This window comes from Tachyglossus aculeatus, chromosome 1, assembly GCF_015852505.1.
Source record: "Tachyglossus aculeatus isolate mTacAcu1 chromosome 1, mTacAcu1.pri, whole genome shotgun sequence".
In the NCBI taxonomy this organism is placed as follows: Eukaryota; Metazoa; Chordata; class Mammalia; order Monotremata; family Tachyglossidae; genus Tachyglossus; species Tachyglossus aculeatus.
This window is the reverse complement of record NC_052066.1, coordinates 61,662,053-61,678,063: the sequence shown is the minus strand read 5'-3', so window position 1 is coordinate 61,678,063 and position 16,011 is coordinate 61,662,053. Positions and strand designations below refer to the sequence as shown.

At 42.3% G+C, this 16,011-nt stretch overlaps 1 protein-coding gene and 1 non-coding gene across 9 annotated transcripts in view; one reads left to right on the top strand and one right to left on the bottom strand.

Moving 5' to 3' along the window:
* The window catches only part of TNIK (TRAF2 and NCK interacting kinase), a 560,172-nt gene that overhangs the window by 349,073 nt on the left and 195,088 nt on the right, over positions 1–16,011 (bottom strand). The gene's annotated exons all lie outside the window — the stretch shown is intronic.
* Positions 6,834–6,971, top strand: LOC119938541. Its single transcript, XR_005454455.1, has one exon. It is a non-coding gene; the product is annotated as a small nucleolar RNA SNORA7 (small nucleolar RNA).

The window sequence follows — 16,011 nt, the reverse complement described above, 5'->3', positions numbered from 1 at the left end:
ATAGGTCAAACCTAATAGTGCCAATCTAAATGCTAGTAGACAACAGGACAATCACGAAGTATCCTATAGACTAAGATCATTGCGGGCACGGAATGTGTCTACCAACTCTGTTATACTGCACTCTCCCAAGCGCTTAGCACAGTGCTCTGCACACAGCAAGTGCTCAATAAATACGATTGATTGATTATTGAATCAATCAATCGTATTTATTGAGCACTTACTGTGTGCAGAGCACTGTGCTAAGCGCTTGGGAAGTACAAGATGGCAACATATAGAGACAGTCCCTACCCAACAGTGGGCTCACAGTCTTAAAGGGGGAGACAGAGAACAAAACCAAACATACTAACAAAATAAAATAAATAGAACAGATATGTACAAGTAAAATAAATAGAGTAATAAATATGTACAGGCATATATACATATATACAGGTGATGTGGGGAAGGGAAGGAGGTAAGATGGGGGATGCAGAGGGGGGTGAGGGGGAGAGGAAGGAAGGGGCTCAGTCTGGGAAGGCCTCCTGGAGGAGGTGAGCTCTCAGTAGGGGCTTGAAGGAAGGAAGAGAGCTAGCTTGGCGGATGGGCAGAGGGAGGGCATTCCACGCCCAGGGGAGGATGTGGGTCGAGTATCAAGTATCAAGTATTCAAGTATCTTAATGCCCCCAAGGCATAATACTGGGCTGGGTGGCTATTCCCACTGAGGTAGAATACAGGTGTGGATGTACTATTAGCTTGATCCACTACTGTCATTTCTTACATTAAGACCAACATTTTTGGAAAATAACCCAACTCACTGGCCTCACCTACCTGCTCGCTGAAGGTACTCTGATGACCACCAATCGTAAGATAGCATTCCGGGCTTTTCCAAACTCCAGGCCTCATCTTCAACTCTCTAGCCACCCTGTGTGTCTTCAGAACAGTCTTCTGAGCCCAGATATTTTGATGGCGGGCTGAGAAGCAGCGTGGCTTAATGGAAAAATCACGGGCTTGGGAGTCAGAGGATGTGGGGTTCCAATCCCTGCTTCGCCACTAGTCTGCTGTGTGACCTTGGGCAAGTCACAACTTCTCTGTGCTTCAGTTACCTCATCTGGGGGTTAAGACTGTGAGCCCCACGTGGGGACAACCTGATTACCTTGTATCTAACCCAGCGCTTAGACAGTGCTTGGCACATAGTAAGCCTTAACAAATGCCATTATTATTATTACTACTATTATTATTATGGGCAAAGTGGAGAGATTCTACTGCCACTCAGTCATTCATTCATTCAATCGTATTTATTGAGCGCTTACTGTGTGCAGAGCACTGTACTAAGCGCTTGGGAAGTACAAGTTGGCAACATATAGAGACGGTCCCTACCCAACAGTGGGCTCACAGTCTAGAAGGGGGAGACAGAGAACAAAACAAAACATATTAACAAAATAAAATAAATAGAATAAATATGTAGAAACAAAATAAATAAATAGAGTAATAGATATGTACAAACATATATATTGAGCATTACTGTGTGCAGAGCACTCTACTAAGCACATGGGAGAGTATTTACTCATTCATTCATTCAATTATATTTATTTCACGCTTCCTGTGTGCAGAGCACTATACTAAGTGCTTGGGAGAGTACAATATAACAATAAACAGACAAACTCCCTCCCCACAAACAGCTTACAGTCTAGAGGGCTACAGTCTGCAATTTAGCCTACAGTCTAACCTAGGCTACTTGGCTACAGCTATTTATTGGGTGGAGCGCTCTGCCAATCACAAGGCAAACAACTGGGAGAAAGCTCATGCACATGAAAAAGCCATGTACACAACCTCACTCTAAAGCTTTTGCGTTAAATTACTGTTAATATTATTTTATTACCAAGTACCGTCGAGTTGTTTCCGAATCATTGTGACACTGTGGATAGATTTTCTCCAGAATTTCCTGTCTTCTGCCATAATCTGTAACCTTTCTAATGATTCCCCCGTTATCACTGTTATGGTTTCTAGCTAGACCATCTAGCTTCTGGTCTGTCTCGTCCACGTTTTCCGTGGACTTTTTCTACCATTAGCGTCTTCTCCAGAGAATTAGTCCTCCTTATTATGTGTCCAAAATATGCTGATCTAAGTCGAATCATTATAATTACTATTATATTTGTTAAGCACTTACCATGCATCAAAAGCACTGTTCTAAGCACTGGGGTAGATACAAGCGAGCCACGCTGGACACAGTCCTATTCGACATGGGTTTCACAGTCTAAGTAATTTTCAATATCAAATTCCCTCAACATTAATTGGCAAACCAATTATCAATCAATCAGTCAGTGGCATTTATTGAGCACTTACTATGTGTGGGGCATACAATGCAACAGAACTAGCAGCCATATTTCCTGCCCATAATGAGCTTTAGAGATTATCTGAATGGTTAAAACGCAAATGTGTTCCATGACAGTTTTGCAACCAGTTAGGTTGGCCTGTTAAGACGTCACAGTTGAGGATAAATACAAATTTGGGTTTGTTCACCAAGAATCTGATGAAGAAAATTTCATTTAGAATGACATCCCAGCTAAAACTCTATAAGCACTGAGGTACAGCTATGTATTTCAAATATAATTTGGTAGTTTTTGAGGTTTCCTTAAATGATGATTGAAAGTCTCAGGTATCAGAACAATGATACTCTACAATTCCCCCAAGCTCATGGATAATTCGGCATAATCTCAGGGAATGTATCTAAAAGGCATCTCTTTTTTCTCCCCTCTTTGGCTCAAAAGGCAATTAAAAAACCCAATCAGTGAAACCATTCTAGACAATGAAACCCTTGGTGTGTGGGAGTTGGTCTATGCAAACCAAGTAAACTGGAAATTCTTCCTCCCTTCTGATCTGAGATTTGGGAAACTGCTTTTGAACTGTACCTCTGAAAAGAGGGAAGATAAAGCCAGTTAATGACCAAAGCCTCCTTTGATTCTGCATACTGGTCTCGGGTTAAGTTTCCCTAGAGATTACCTGGTTGGCTTTAGCCTCTGTGAAGTTGGGGAACCAGCTGTAGCTGAATCAAAAGCGCTTACCGAGGAGAGCAGTGAGGGAGGGAGCTGGCATCCATAGGCCTGCCGGCTTTTGATTTTCTGATCCTGGGACATGGGGTTAAGATGGAGTGGAGTCCTCAGAGTACTCCTGGAGCCTTTCATCTTGTTCAACAGGAATGATGCTTTCATTTTTGGTTATTCAGGGATGGTTGGAGGCTCTAGCTACCAAGTGAGAAAGCCAACTTTTCCTCAGGGAAGAAACAAAGAAAGCAGCTCTCTGTAATCGTAGGCCTAAAGAAAATTTCACCCTGACCAACAATTTCTTCCAATACAACCATGAGTGGTGCCTGCTGACCATTTGATGCAGCATAGAGTAGAGAAGCAACTTGGTATAGTGGATAGAGCATGGGCCCGGGAGCCAGAAGTTCCTAATCCCAGCTCTGCCGCTTGTCTGCTGTGTGGCCTTGGGTCAGTCCCTTCACTTCTCTGGGCCTCAGCTCCCTAATCTGTAAAATGGGGATTAAGACTGTGAACCCTATATGGGACAGAGACTTTGTCCATCCTGATTTGCTTGTATCCATCCCTGGCACTTAGTGAGTGATTAACAAATCCCACAATTATTATTGCGCACCGTACAACACTGTGGACAACTGTCCAGTGTGCAGTTCTGCTGAAGGGTCTCTCCAGGGGCCAAACAGAAACAGCTCAAATCACTGTTACTTAGGAGAGGAGTGACCAATGCCTGCTCTCACCCCTGCCTAGAGCACAGGCCTGGAAGTCTAAAGGACCTGGGTTCTAATCCTGCCTCTGCCACATGTCTCCCCTGTGACCTTAGGAAACTCACTTCACTTCCCTGGGCCTTAGTTACCTCATCTGAAAAATGGGGATTAAGACTGTGAGCCCCTTGTGGGACAGAGACTGTATCCAACCTGATTACGTTGTTTCTCCCTCAGCATTTAGAACAGTGCTTGGCACATAGCAAGTGCTTAGCAACTACCATAATTATTATTATTACCCACCAAAGAACTCATCAAGGTTGATAGGGCTCTTTAACCAGGAGCCTTTTTCTGGAGGGAGTTAATGGGGCAAGAATTGGACGTTCACCCGGCATAGTAAGAGCTGGGAGAAAGAGAGTAGAAGACAGCTATACAACTCTGCATCACAAGACAGACTCAATCATTCATTCATTCATTTTTATTAAGCACTTACTGTGTGCAGAGCACTGAATAAAGTACAATAGTGACAATCCCTGCCCACAATGAGCTTACGGTCTAGAGGGGTGGAAAAAGACATCAATACAAATGAACAGACATCAATACAAATAAATAAAATGACAGATAGGTACACAAGTGCTGTGGGGCTTGGAGGGGGGGAAATCAATCAATCAATCAATCATATTTATTGAGCGCTTACTGTGTGCAGAGCACTGTACTAAGTGCTTGAAAAGCAAAGGGAAAAGCAAAGGGAGCAAGTCAGATCCCACTAGCTTCCCCCATTCATTCAAATGTATTTACTGAGTGTTTATTGTGTGCAAAGGAGTGTACTAACCACTTGGGAGAGTATGATATGACAAAAAACAGACACATACTGTCAAGAGGGATCAGAGTGTTCCCATCCAACCATGTGGTGGGCAAGTTCTGTTCATTTTAGCATTTTCATGCCACAATGAATGATTATAATAATAACATTATTAATAGTGATAGTAACTGTGGTATTTGTTAAGCACCTACAATATGTCAGGCACAGAATTAAGCACTGGGGTGGATACAAGCAAATCTGGTTGGACACAATCCCTGTCCCACATGGGATTCACAATCTTAATCCCCATTTTACAGATGAGGTAACTGAGGCATAGAGAAATGAAGTGATTTGCCCAATGTCCCACAGCAGACAAGTGGCAGAGCCGGGATTAGAACCCACAACCTCTGACCCCCAAGCCTGGGCTCTTGCCACTGAGCCATGCTGCTTCACTTAGAAAGAAAAAGAAAAGATTAAAAAGAAAAGATTCCTCATGACTGCTGCTCTATCCCAACTCTAGAAAATATTTTCTCTTTTCTGATCCAACCAAACATCTCCCCTTGGCATTTTAAAATGGTGTTGATCTATTTCTAGTGGCCTACCTTCCCAGACAGGAATAAAAAGAAACAGTTATCACTCTGTCCCATCTCTCCCGATTTATTTCTATTTCACCTTCTCAATGTCTGTTTTCACACATACTGTGGTGTCTAGCACATTAAGGACATTCATGAAAAAATCATAATAATAAAATAAAACCCCCGGAAACAAGGGATTCCATGAGAAAAGCATTTAAAATAGTAGTCTAGTTTCCTTCTTTTTACAACTGGGAATGGAACATGCTCATCAAAGATAAAATCTGTTAATGACTATAGGAGCTGCAATAGAAAGTATATCCTGAAAGCGCAGCTCCTCCAGGAGGCCTTCCCAGATTGAGCCCCCCTTTTCCTCTGCTCCTCCTCCCTTCCCCATCACTCCAACTCCCTCCCTCTGCTCCACACCCCTCCCCGCCCCAGAGCACCTGTGTCTACATGTACTTATTTATCATTCTATTTATTTTATTAAAGATGTGTATATATCTATAATCCTATTTATTTATATTCATTTATATTTATATATATTGTCTACTTGTTTTGTTTTATTGCCTGTCTCCTCCCTTCTAGACTGTGGGCCCGTTGCTGGGTAGGGATTGTCTCCACTTGTTGCCGAATTGTACTTTCCAAGTGCTTAGTACAGTGCTCTGCACACAGTAAGCACTCAACAAATATGATTGAAATGAATGAATGAATCCTAAGTAACTGTTCAGCCAATACTAATTAATTAATTAATGATGGCATTTATTAAGTGCTTACTATGTGCAAAGCACTGTTCTAAGCGCTGGGGAGGTTACAAGGTGATCAGGTTGTCCCACGGAGGGCTCACAGTCTTAATCCCCGTTTTAAAGATGAGGGAATTGAGGACCAGAGAAGTTAAGTGACTTGCCCAAAGTCACACAGCTGACAGTCGGCGGAGCCGGGATTTGAACCCATGACCTCTGCCTCCAAAGCCCATGCTCTTTCCCACTGAGCCACGCTGCCTCTCTAAAAATAATGGCATTTGTTAAGCGCTTACTATGTGCAAAGCACTGTTCCAAGTGCTGGGGGGATACAAGGTGATCAGGTTGTCCCATGTGGGGCTCACAGTCAATCCCCATTTTACAGATGAGGTAACTGAGGCTCAGAGAAGTTAAGTGACTTGCCCAAGGTCACACAGCAGACATGTGGCGGAGCCGGAATTCGAACCCATGACCTCTTACTCCAAAGCCCAGGCTCTTTCCACTGAGCCACGCTGCTTCTCTATACTACCACCTCATGATACTACCACCTCATGATGTAACAATCAATCGATAGTATTTACCGAGTGCTTAATGTGTGCAGAGAACTGTACTAAACACATGGGGGAGTATAATACAAGAGGGGTAGACAGACATTAATGTAAATAAATGAGTTATGGATATGTCTGTAAGTGCTGTGAGGGTTGGGTAAGTACGAAATGCCCGAAGGGAACAGTTAAAAGCACTGAACAGGGCTTAAATCAAAAGCATTAGCAACAACAGCAGTGGCATACAGAGTCCTAAGTGTTCTTCCTCTATACTGTAAGCTCCTTGAGGGTAGGGATCATTATTGTCCACCACTTTTATTACCTTGTACTCTCCCAAGCACTTAGTACAGTGCTCTGCACACAGTAAGTGCTCAATAAACATCACTGATTGATTCATCTCCTGTAGCTGTGAATCCAATCTGATCATTTTATGTCTTTGGCACTTAGTAAAGTCCTTAAAACCCCCTCTTAGGGTCACACCTGGAGAGTTTCCAGTACTCTACCCGTCTCGACTACGGGAGGGAGAGTCGAGCAGAGGCCTACTCATTCCCTTCCTAGCTTGGCCGGTGGCTAGCGAATGGAAGGCAATCTGCTACAAGTCAAAACTCACCTGTGCTGGGCGGCAGCAGCCCGGGAGAGAGTCGAGGGTGGAGACTCAGTTTAAAGCGCAGAAGGAGGCAATGGTCAACCACTTCCTTATTTTTACCTAGAAAACTCTATGGATACACTACCAGAACGATTGCAGATGGAGGTGAAGCATTCTGGGAGAGAGGTGTCCAAGCAGTCGCTATGAGTCGGAAACTACTGGACAGCATAAGACAACACCAGTTCTTTAAAAGTACCACAATTACTATTACTAGTAGTGGTAGTAGTAGTAAGCACTTTTGGTAGGCCTTAACTACCTATAATTTTTTTTGTTTTGTTTATTTGATGGTATTTAAGTGCTTATTATGTGTCAGACTCCATAGTAAGCATCGGGATAGATACCCCCCTCCCAGCCCTAAGCACTTAACGTACATATCTGTAACTTTATGTGTTCGCACTGACGTCTGTCTCCCCCACTTCTAGACTGCAAACTCGTTGTGGGCAGGAAATGTCCCTGTTTATTGCTGTCTGTACTTTCCCAAGTGCTTAGTACAGCGATCTGCACACAGTAAGCACTCAATAAATATGACTAAATGGATGAATGAATGAATAAATATGACTGAATGAATAAAAGATGTTAAACACATAGAAACAACAGTCCCTGCACCTAACCTCATTTATTCGCTCATTCAATCATTTATTGAGTGCTTACTGTGTGCACAGCACTGTACTAAGCACTTGGTAAGTACAATTCAGCAAAAGAGACAATCTTTGTCTGGAGACAGATATCAAAACAAGTAAATAGGCATCAATAACATCGATATAAATGAATAGAATTATAGATATATATACACCAAAACAACTAAACAGGCATTAATATGAATAAACAGAATTACAGATATGTACATATATACACAAGCACTGTGGGGCGGGGAGCAGGGGTAGGGCAAAGGGATCAGTCAACCAATCAATCGTATCTATTGAGTGTTTACTACGTACAGAGCATTGTATTAAGTGCTTGGGAAAGTAAAATGCAACAGAATTAGCAGACTTGGGTGTGTGGATCCAAGATTTCCACCAGCTTGCTTTCATTCATAAGTCACAGACCCACAAATGAGACAAATTATGTCCTAGAGTAATACTCGTAGATAAGTGATTCATTTCAAGAGCTGATAGTGCAAACCCACACGTACCAAGTAAACTGGTGGGAGTGGGGAAAGCAGTTAGTTATAACAGGATGCTAGCTAAGAGGGAAGCAGTATGGTCTTAGTGGAAAGAGAATGGCCCTTGGAGTCAGGGGACCTGGGTTCTAATGCTGACAGCCAACTGCCTGGTTTGTGACCTTGGGTAAGTTACTTAATTTCTGTGGGCCTCAGTTTCCTCATCTGTAAGATGGAGAGTCAATACCTGCTATCCTTCCCCATTAGACTGTGTCCTCTGTGGGCAGGCACTAATTCTGCCAGCTCCTCCATTCATTTATTAGGATCTATTGAGCACTTACTGTGTGAAGTGCACTGTACTAAGTGCTTGGGAAATTACAATACAACAATAAACAATGACATTCCCAGCCCACAGTGAGTTTACAGTCTAGAAGGGGGGAGACAGACATCAATATAAATAAAGTTACAGGCAAGTCAGGGCAACAAAGAAGGGCATGGGTGATGAGGAAAAGTGGGGCTTTGTCTGGGAAGGCCTCTTGTGCCTTCAATAAGGCTTTGAAGGGGGCAGGGGGAGAGTAACTGTAATTTGGGTTTGAGGAGGGAGGGTGTTTCAGGCCAGAGGCAGGATGTGATCCAGGGGTCTGCGGTGAGACAGGCGAGATGGAGGCACAGAGAGAAGGACAGCATTAGAGGAGCGAAGTGTGAGGGCTGGGTTGTACAAAGTGACTGTAAGCTTGACTCTAGACTGAAAGCTTGTTGTGGGCAGGGAATGTGTCCATTTATTGTTGTATTGTACTTTCTCAATGTTTTGCACACAGTAAGTGCTCAATAAATATAATAATAATGATGGTATTTATTAAGCGCTTACTATGTGCAAAGCACTGACAATGGATGATTGATTGAATCAATGAATGAATGCTGGGGCCTGCACTACCACAGTGATATTAAAGTAGAAGTAAACTGCTCAGCTCACAACAAGTCTCCTGTTCACAGGTCCCAACTTTGCTGGTCCTTCCCTCTCCTAAAATTCAGCACTTACATTTTGGAGGAACCTCATGGCAAGGAACACTCACACTGTAGTCATCGTCATCATCATCATCAATCGTATTTATTGAGCGCTTACTATGTGCAGAGCACTGTACTAAGCGCTTGGGAAGTACAAATTGGCAACATATAGAGACAGTCCCTACCCAACAGTGGGCTCACAGTCTAAAAGGGGGAGACAGAGAACAAAACCAAACAAAACCAAACATATTAACAAAATAAAATAAATAGGATATGTACAAGTAAGATAAATAAATAGAGTAATAAACTCCTTCTTTCAACATATGGTATGTATTACAATCTAGTTAGACACCTTTAGACTGCAACCTCTTTGAGGGCAGCAAATGTGTCTACCAACTCCGTTGTATTCTCCCAAATGCTTAGCACCGTGCTATTCACAAAGTAAGTGCTCAATAATACTGTTACTTGATGTGCAACAGATGTTCACTGCTGGAAGGTGCCCTAATTCCCTAACTGCATGATAGCCAAAATGCCTGGTGAAAACCTGTATGATAAAATAACTGAGTACATGCATATACTTCATTCATTCATTCAACTGTATTTATTGAGCGCTATGTGCAGAGCACTGTACTAAGCGCTTGGGAAGTACAAGTTGGCAACATATAGAGACGGTCCCTACCCAACAATGGGCTCACAGTCTAGAAGGGGGAGACAGACAACAAAACAAAACATGCGGACAGGTGTCAAGTCACTAGAATAAATAAAAATGAAGCTAGAATAAAATAAAGCTAACATTTTGTTATCTAACCTATACACTTACACATACACACACACACACACACACACACACATATATGCATATTCATTTGATTCAGAAGCTCATGCTTGGTGAGATTTGTGCCACCTTTCTGTCTGATCTGAATGAGGATTCAAATAAAAATGTGCCCTCTTCTTTACAGTGCGAGAAAATAAGGGGTAGAGAAGGTAGTCTAAATCCCATTTGCAGTTCATTCATTCATTAAATCGTATTTATTGAGCGCATACTGTGTGCCGAGCACCGTACTAAGCACTTGGGAAGTACAAGTCGGCAACATATAGAGACGGTCCCTACCCAACAGCAGGCTCACATTCTAGTTCTACAAAAGCCCCAGTTACCTTTCATTCATTCATTCAATCATATTTATTGAGCACTTGTGTGTACAGCACTGTACTAAATGCTTGGAAAGTACAATTCAGCAACAGGGACAATCCCTGCACTATATTCTCAAACAGAACACTGGCAATAATCCATGTTTAATCCATATGGCACTTGGAAGGAATAAAGACAGAGGTATTCAAGGCCTGATATTTCAAGGCTTTTTCTCTGGAACAACCCCTTATAAAACCTAAGTTCCACCCCAAGCCTGCTTATAGGCAGTGTAGCTGTACACCTATGGAAGGAAGAGCAAATTTTTCCCAGAATATCCCAATGGCTTCTGGGAAATATAGGTAAACCACCTCCTTTGTCCTTTGGTTCAGATAGGTTTTGCCCTTTCCTTACCCGGAATTTCCCTCCCAGCTTTCAGCCATATCTGAGAGCTGATATCCTACTGAGAGCTCACCTCCTCCAGGAGGCCTTCCCAGACTGAGCCCCTTCCTTCCTCTCCCCCTCGTCCCCCTCTCCATCCCCCTCATCTTACTTCCTTCCCTTCCCCACAGCACCTGTATATATGTATATATGTTTGTACATATTTATTACTCTATTTATTTTACTTGTACATATCTATTCTATTTATTTTATTTTGTTAGTATGTTTGGTTTTGTTCTCTGTCTCCCCCTTTTAGACTGTGAGCCCACTGTTGGGTAGGGACTCTCTCTATATGTTGCCAACTTGTACTTCCCAAGCACTTAGTACAGTACTCTGCACACAGTAAGCGCTCAATAAATACAGTTGACTGATTGATTGATTGATCTGTCTGGAGGTCTTCTAAGGGACACAGTTTTGGCTGAGACCTCTGTATCTAACAATATTCATCGCGTTTGTTTGTCTTATAATAAACTCTGAGCTCTGCCAAGCCAGAGACTACTGTCTTCCTGTGATGTGTCTCTCCTCTCCTTGGAACCTAGTGCCATGCTGGTCATGCCACCCATGCCATGGGGGCTTAATAAATGTTAACTGAGTTAATTTCACATTCCGACTTCTGGAAGGCTGCAGTGAAATCTTTAAGATGTTCATCTTAATTACAGTTTCCATGTACCAGATTTCTGGGTACTCGCATCACAGAACAACAGAATTTTCAACTGTAAAAAAATGCTACATGGCAGAGCCTAATTTGGGGAAAAGCCCTAATTAAAAAAAAGAAGTCGGGAAAGTCAGCTGAGTGACCCTCTGGAAATCGCCCTCTGGGGTCTGACCGAAGTGAAAGTTCTCTATTAAGAGTGGCCTGAATATGTCCCCGGCTAACCGAAATTTGTTAACTGTTTGCGGAAACGCAACAACTGGGACCAATTCTCACAACTATCCACAGGGAGATTGGCAATCTCTGAGCTACCAGAATCCAAAACCACTTAAGAGGTTTTCATCCAGACAGATGGAAATCATGTTGAGGACTAAATTCATGCTTATAAAACTGTGAATTTTTTGCAATGCACTCATCACCTTGTGGTGCATGATGCAACTGCTCTGATGTAGAAAGACAGCGCCCATCCTTCAAATGAGGATAAACACGGAGTGGAGGCGGAAAGGGTCAATAAACATCCTCTCCTCCTCCCCATCCCCTCCGCCCTACCTCCTTCCCCTCCCCAAAGCACTTGTACATATATATATTTGTACAGATTTATTAATTGATTCATTTTACTTGTACATATTTACTATTCTATTTATTTTGTTAATGATGTGCATATAGCTTTATTTCTATTTGTTCTGACGATTTTGACACCTGTCCACATGTTTTGTTTTGTTGTCTGTCTCCCCCTTCTCGACTGTGAGCCCGTTGTTGGGTAGGGACCATCTCTATATGTTGCCGATTTGAACTTCCCAAGCGCTTAGTACAGTGCTCCGCACACAGTAAGCGCTCAATAAATACGACTGACTGAATGAATGAATGAATCACCATGTTTAAAAGATGGATTTGGTCAGAGGGTGTTCCTTGTCCCAAGGCTCTTGGGCTCACAGGAGAAATCTTAAACTTGCCTTTTAATCAATTAAAGGTATTTATTGAGTGCTTACTGTGTGCAGAGCACTGTGCTAAGTAATTGGGAGAGCATACTACAACAGAGTTGGCAGAGACATTCACTCCCCATGAGGAGCTCACAAGCTTTTAACCACCTCTTCCCTTCCTCTTCGTTTCAAGTTTTTTGCTCCCCGGCCACTGTCACGCTTAAGGAGGATGGCTCCGAGGACACACACACCCGCACCTCTCCTCAATTTCCCTGAGGAAAAGCCCAAACAAACCATCACACTTTCACAGACTCCATTCCCCCTCGATTTCAGGACACGAACAGCAGAGGCTAGGTTGAGAAGTATTACTCAGCCTGAAGTCGTTAAAAATAAAAAATCCCCCTCCCCCCGAGTCTTTCCTTGCCTTGTTTTTAATTAGTCTAGCATGAAGAAAATTGGTTTCTGCATTTCATCTGTTTAGACTTAGCAATAATGGAAACCTGTTTTAATAAATGCCTCAGAGAGCAGAAGCCGTGCTTAAGTGTCCATTTGCGGAGGATGCCAGCCGGTTAAGAATCCATAATATTAGGGGGAAGTTCCGTTTTTATCCTACCCTTTATCCTCTTTTGTACCTGTCTCCTTCCACAACTTCTCTTATTCCCAAAGAGCCAGAAAAAAATCCCATCCTTCTCCTTTCATCCATATTCAGGAATCCCATGCTCTCCATGTGCCTGGGAAAAAAACGTCCACATTTTGTTCCCTTACGATGTTACAAGCTCACAGGACAAATTAGGCCATGGTCTCAATATGCAGTCTAAGACGTCCCCCATCAAAAAACATTTTTTTAATACCCCTTCTGCAGCCCGATCCATGCCACCATGAAGGGTTCCAGTTTCCACCAGTCACACTAATCTCACTGACTCACCACAATCCCTTCTAAGGACGAAATTTGATAATGCCAGAATTTTATATGAGTGTGGGTGGGGGGAGAGGGAGGGACGAGAACAGCCACTTAAAAGCACTGTAAGAAACTGTCTAGCCAATTTGAGCTTTCTAAATCTGATATTCAGGCAAAATATTTTCACCAATTAATATGGGTAATTGGCCTTCTATTTTGCTGGCTAGATCCAATGGATTCTGTGGTTCCTCGTCTGTGAGTTAAAAAACAAAACCTCTCTAGCTACAGTCTTTATTCAGGCACAGGCTTATTTCCCCATCTTTCATCTAAAGCACTTGACATTGCACTTCATAAAATTTGCAATAAATAAATCCAGTCGGACGATTTTTGAAAGGAAACAAAAAAGTAGGAGTTACCACTGAAGCACGGGTTAAAAATAGATTTTTAAACCAGCTCATGTCAGCATCGGGGTAAGAGAAAGCGTGCAATGACAGTTCTAATTATTACATTCTCTTGTTTTGCACTTCCGAAGAGCAGCAATTAAATCTCTACTTGGGCTTATATAAAAATTAAATCTTCTGCACCTGCAAAACCTAAACAGTTTCATCAAGGGATCCCAGTCCTTTCAACTGCAATTGTTGACTAGAAAGGAAAACACGAAATGCCTAAACGGAAAAATACCAGCTTCCTTTTTTATGGCCTTTGGCAGCTTTCTGGGGACCATCTTGGTGCCCTCCATCATCATCATCAATCGTATTTATTGAGCGCTTACTATGTGCAGAGCACTGTACTAAGCGCTTGGGAAGTACAAATTGGCAACATATAGAGAGACAGTCCCTACCCAACAGTGGGCTCACAGTCTAAAAGGGGGAGACAGAGAACAAAACCAAACATACTAACAAAATGAAATAGAATAGATATGTATAAATAAATTAAATAAATAAATAAATAGAGTAAAAAAAATGTACTTTTTACTTATCATATCTTGGATCCATATCTTGGATCCATTCCAAGATGGAATGGATCAGAAAAACAGCCTACTAGATGTCTACTCCCCAGAAAAGCTGAATGGAAGTCCCAGCAGCTCCAGAACACATTTATAAATGCCTAAGACCAAAGGTTCAAATGCCAATTGGCTCACCTTCAAAAATAAATATTGTGGGATAAATTATTCTGAGTTTAATTCAGCTATGCCTTTTTTTTTTGAATGGTATTTGTTAAGTGCTTAGTATGTGCTAGGCACTGTTTTACGCACTAGGGTAGAAGCAAACTAATCAGATTGATTCCCAGATCCATTCTCTAACCATTAGACCACCCTGTTTCTCAACTTCCAACATGGGGCTGACCAGATTCTCATGTAATAACAGTGATAATAATTGTGGTATTTTAAGCACTCAATATGTGTTAGATATTGTTCTAAGGGCAGATAGATAAAAGGTTTTCTAGTTGAGAAGCAGCAAGGATTACTGGGTAGAGTATGGACCTGGGAATCAGAAAGACCTGGGTTCTAATTCCAGCTCCACCATTTTTCTGATGTGTGACCATGGGCAAGTCACTAAACATCTCTATGCCTAAATGACATCTATAAAATGGGAATTAAAACTGTGTGTCCCACGTAGGACTGGAATGTGTCCAATCTGATTGTCTTATATCCACCATTTTTCTGATGTGTGACCTTGGGCAAGTCACTAAACATCTCTATGCCTAAATGACATCTATAAAATGGGAATCAAAACTGTGTGTCCCACGTAGGACTGGAATGTGTCCAATCTGATTGTCTTATATCCACCATTTTTCTGATGTGTGACCTTGGGCAAGTCACTAAACATCTCTATGCCTAAATGACCTCATCTATAAAATGGGGATTAAAACTGTGTGTCCCACGTAGGACTGGAATGTGTCCAATCTGATTGCCTTATATCTAACCCAATGCTAAGTACCGGGCCTGGCACATAGAAATAACTTAGATTCCAAGGAAAAAAAGAGGTTAGACACAGTCCCAATCCTGCATGGGGCTCCCGGCCTAGGTAGGAGGGAGTGGGATTTAATCCCCACTTTAAATATGAGGAAACTGAGGCATGAAGAAGGTCACAGAGCAGACAAGTGGCAGAGAAAAATTAGAACCCGGGTCTTCTGACTCCCAAGTCCAAGTTCGTCCCACTAGGACGTGCTGCTTCTCTGCTTGGTATACATCTGACAGACAGACAATCCATTACTCTCTCATCCTTCAAAGACTTATTAAAGGCACATCTCCTCGACGAAGCCTTCCCTAAGCCCCCCTTCCCTCTTCTCCCACTTTCCCGTGCGTCACCCAACTGGCTCCCTTTATTCACTCCCCCTTCCCAGGCCCACAGAATATATATATTATTTACATCAAAATCTATCTACCCCTCTAGATTGTAAACTCGTTGTGGGTAGGGAATGTGTCTGTTCATTGCTATATTGTACTCTCCCAACTGTACTTTGCACACAGTAAGCACTCAATAAATACGATCTAATGAATGAATGAATGTGTCGGAGATTAGCCATAAGACTGACATGGAACGGGAACTGGTCACGCGATGGTGACAACTTTTGAACCTGGTGTCTGTCCCTGTGAATGAGGGGGTTGCTATTTGCCACCCCGCAATGGGTAATTTGTTTTATCCACTGAACCAGTGTCACAAATGGAAAAAAAAAAATCTCTTTTGGCCCATTCACAAAACAACATTTGCCAACAACAGAAAAGAAAATGTAAGAAGGGTTCCGTTTCTCTCGAGCACGGATAAAAATACCCTGTCTAGAAAAAAAAGTGGATGCATTTTGATGGCTGTAGGAAAGATACTGTTCTCCACACATTCCAAGTAGCATTAT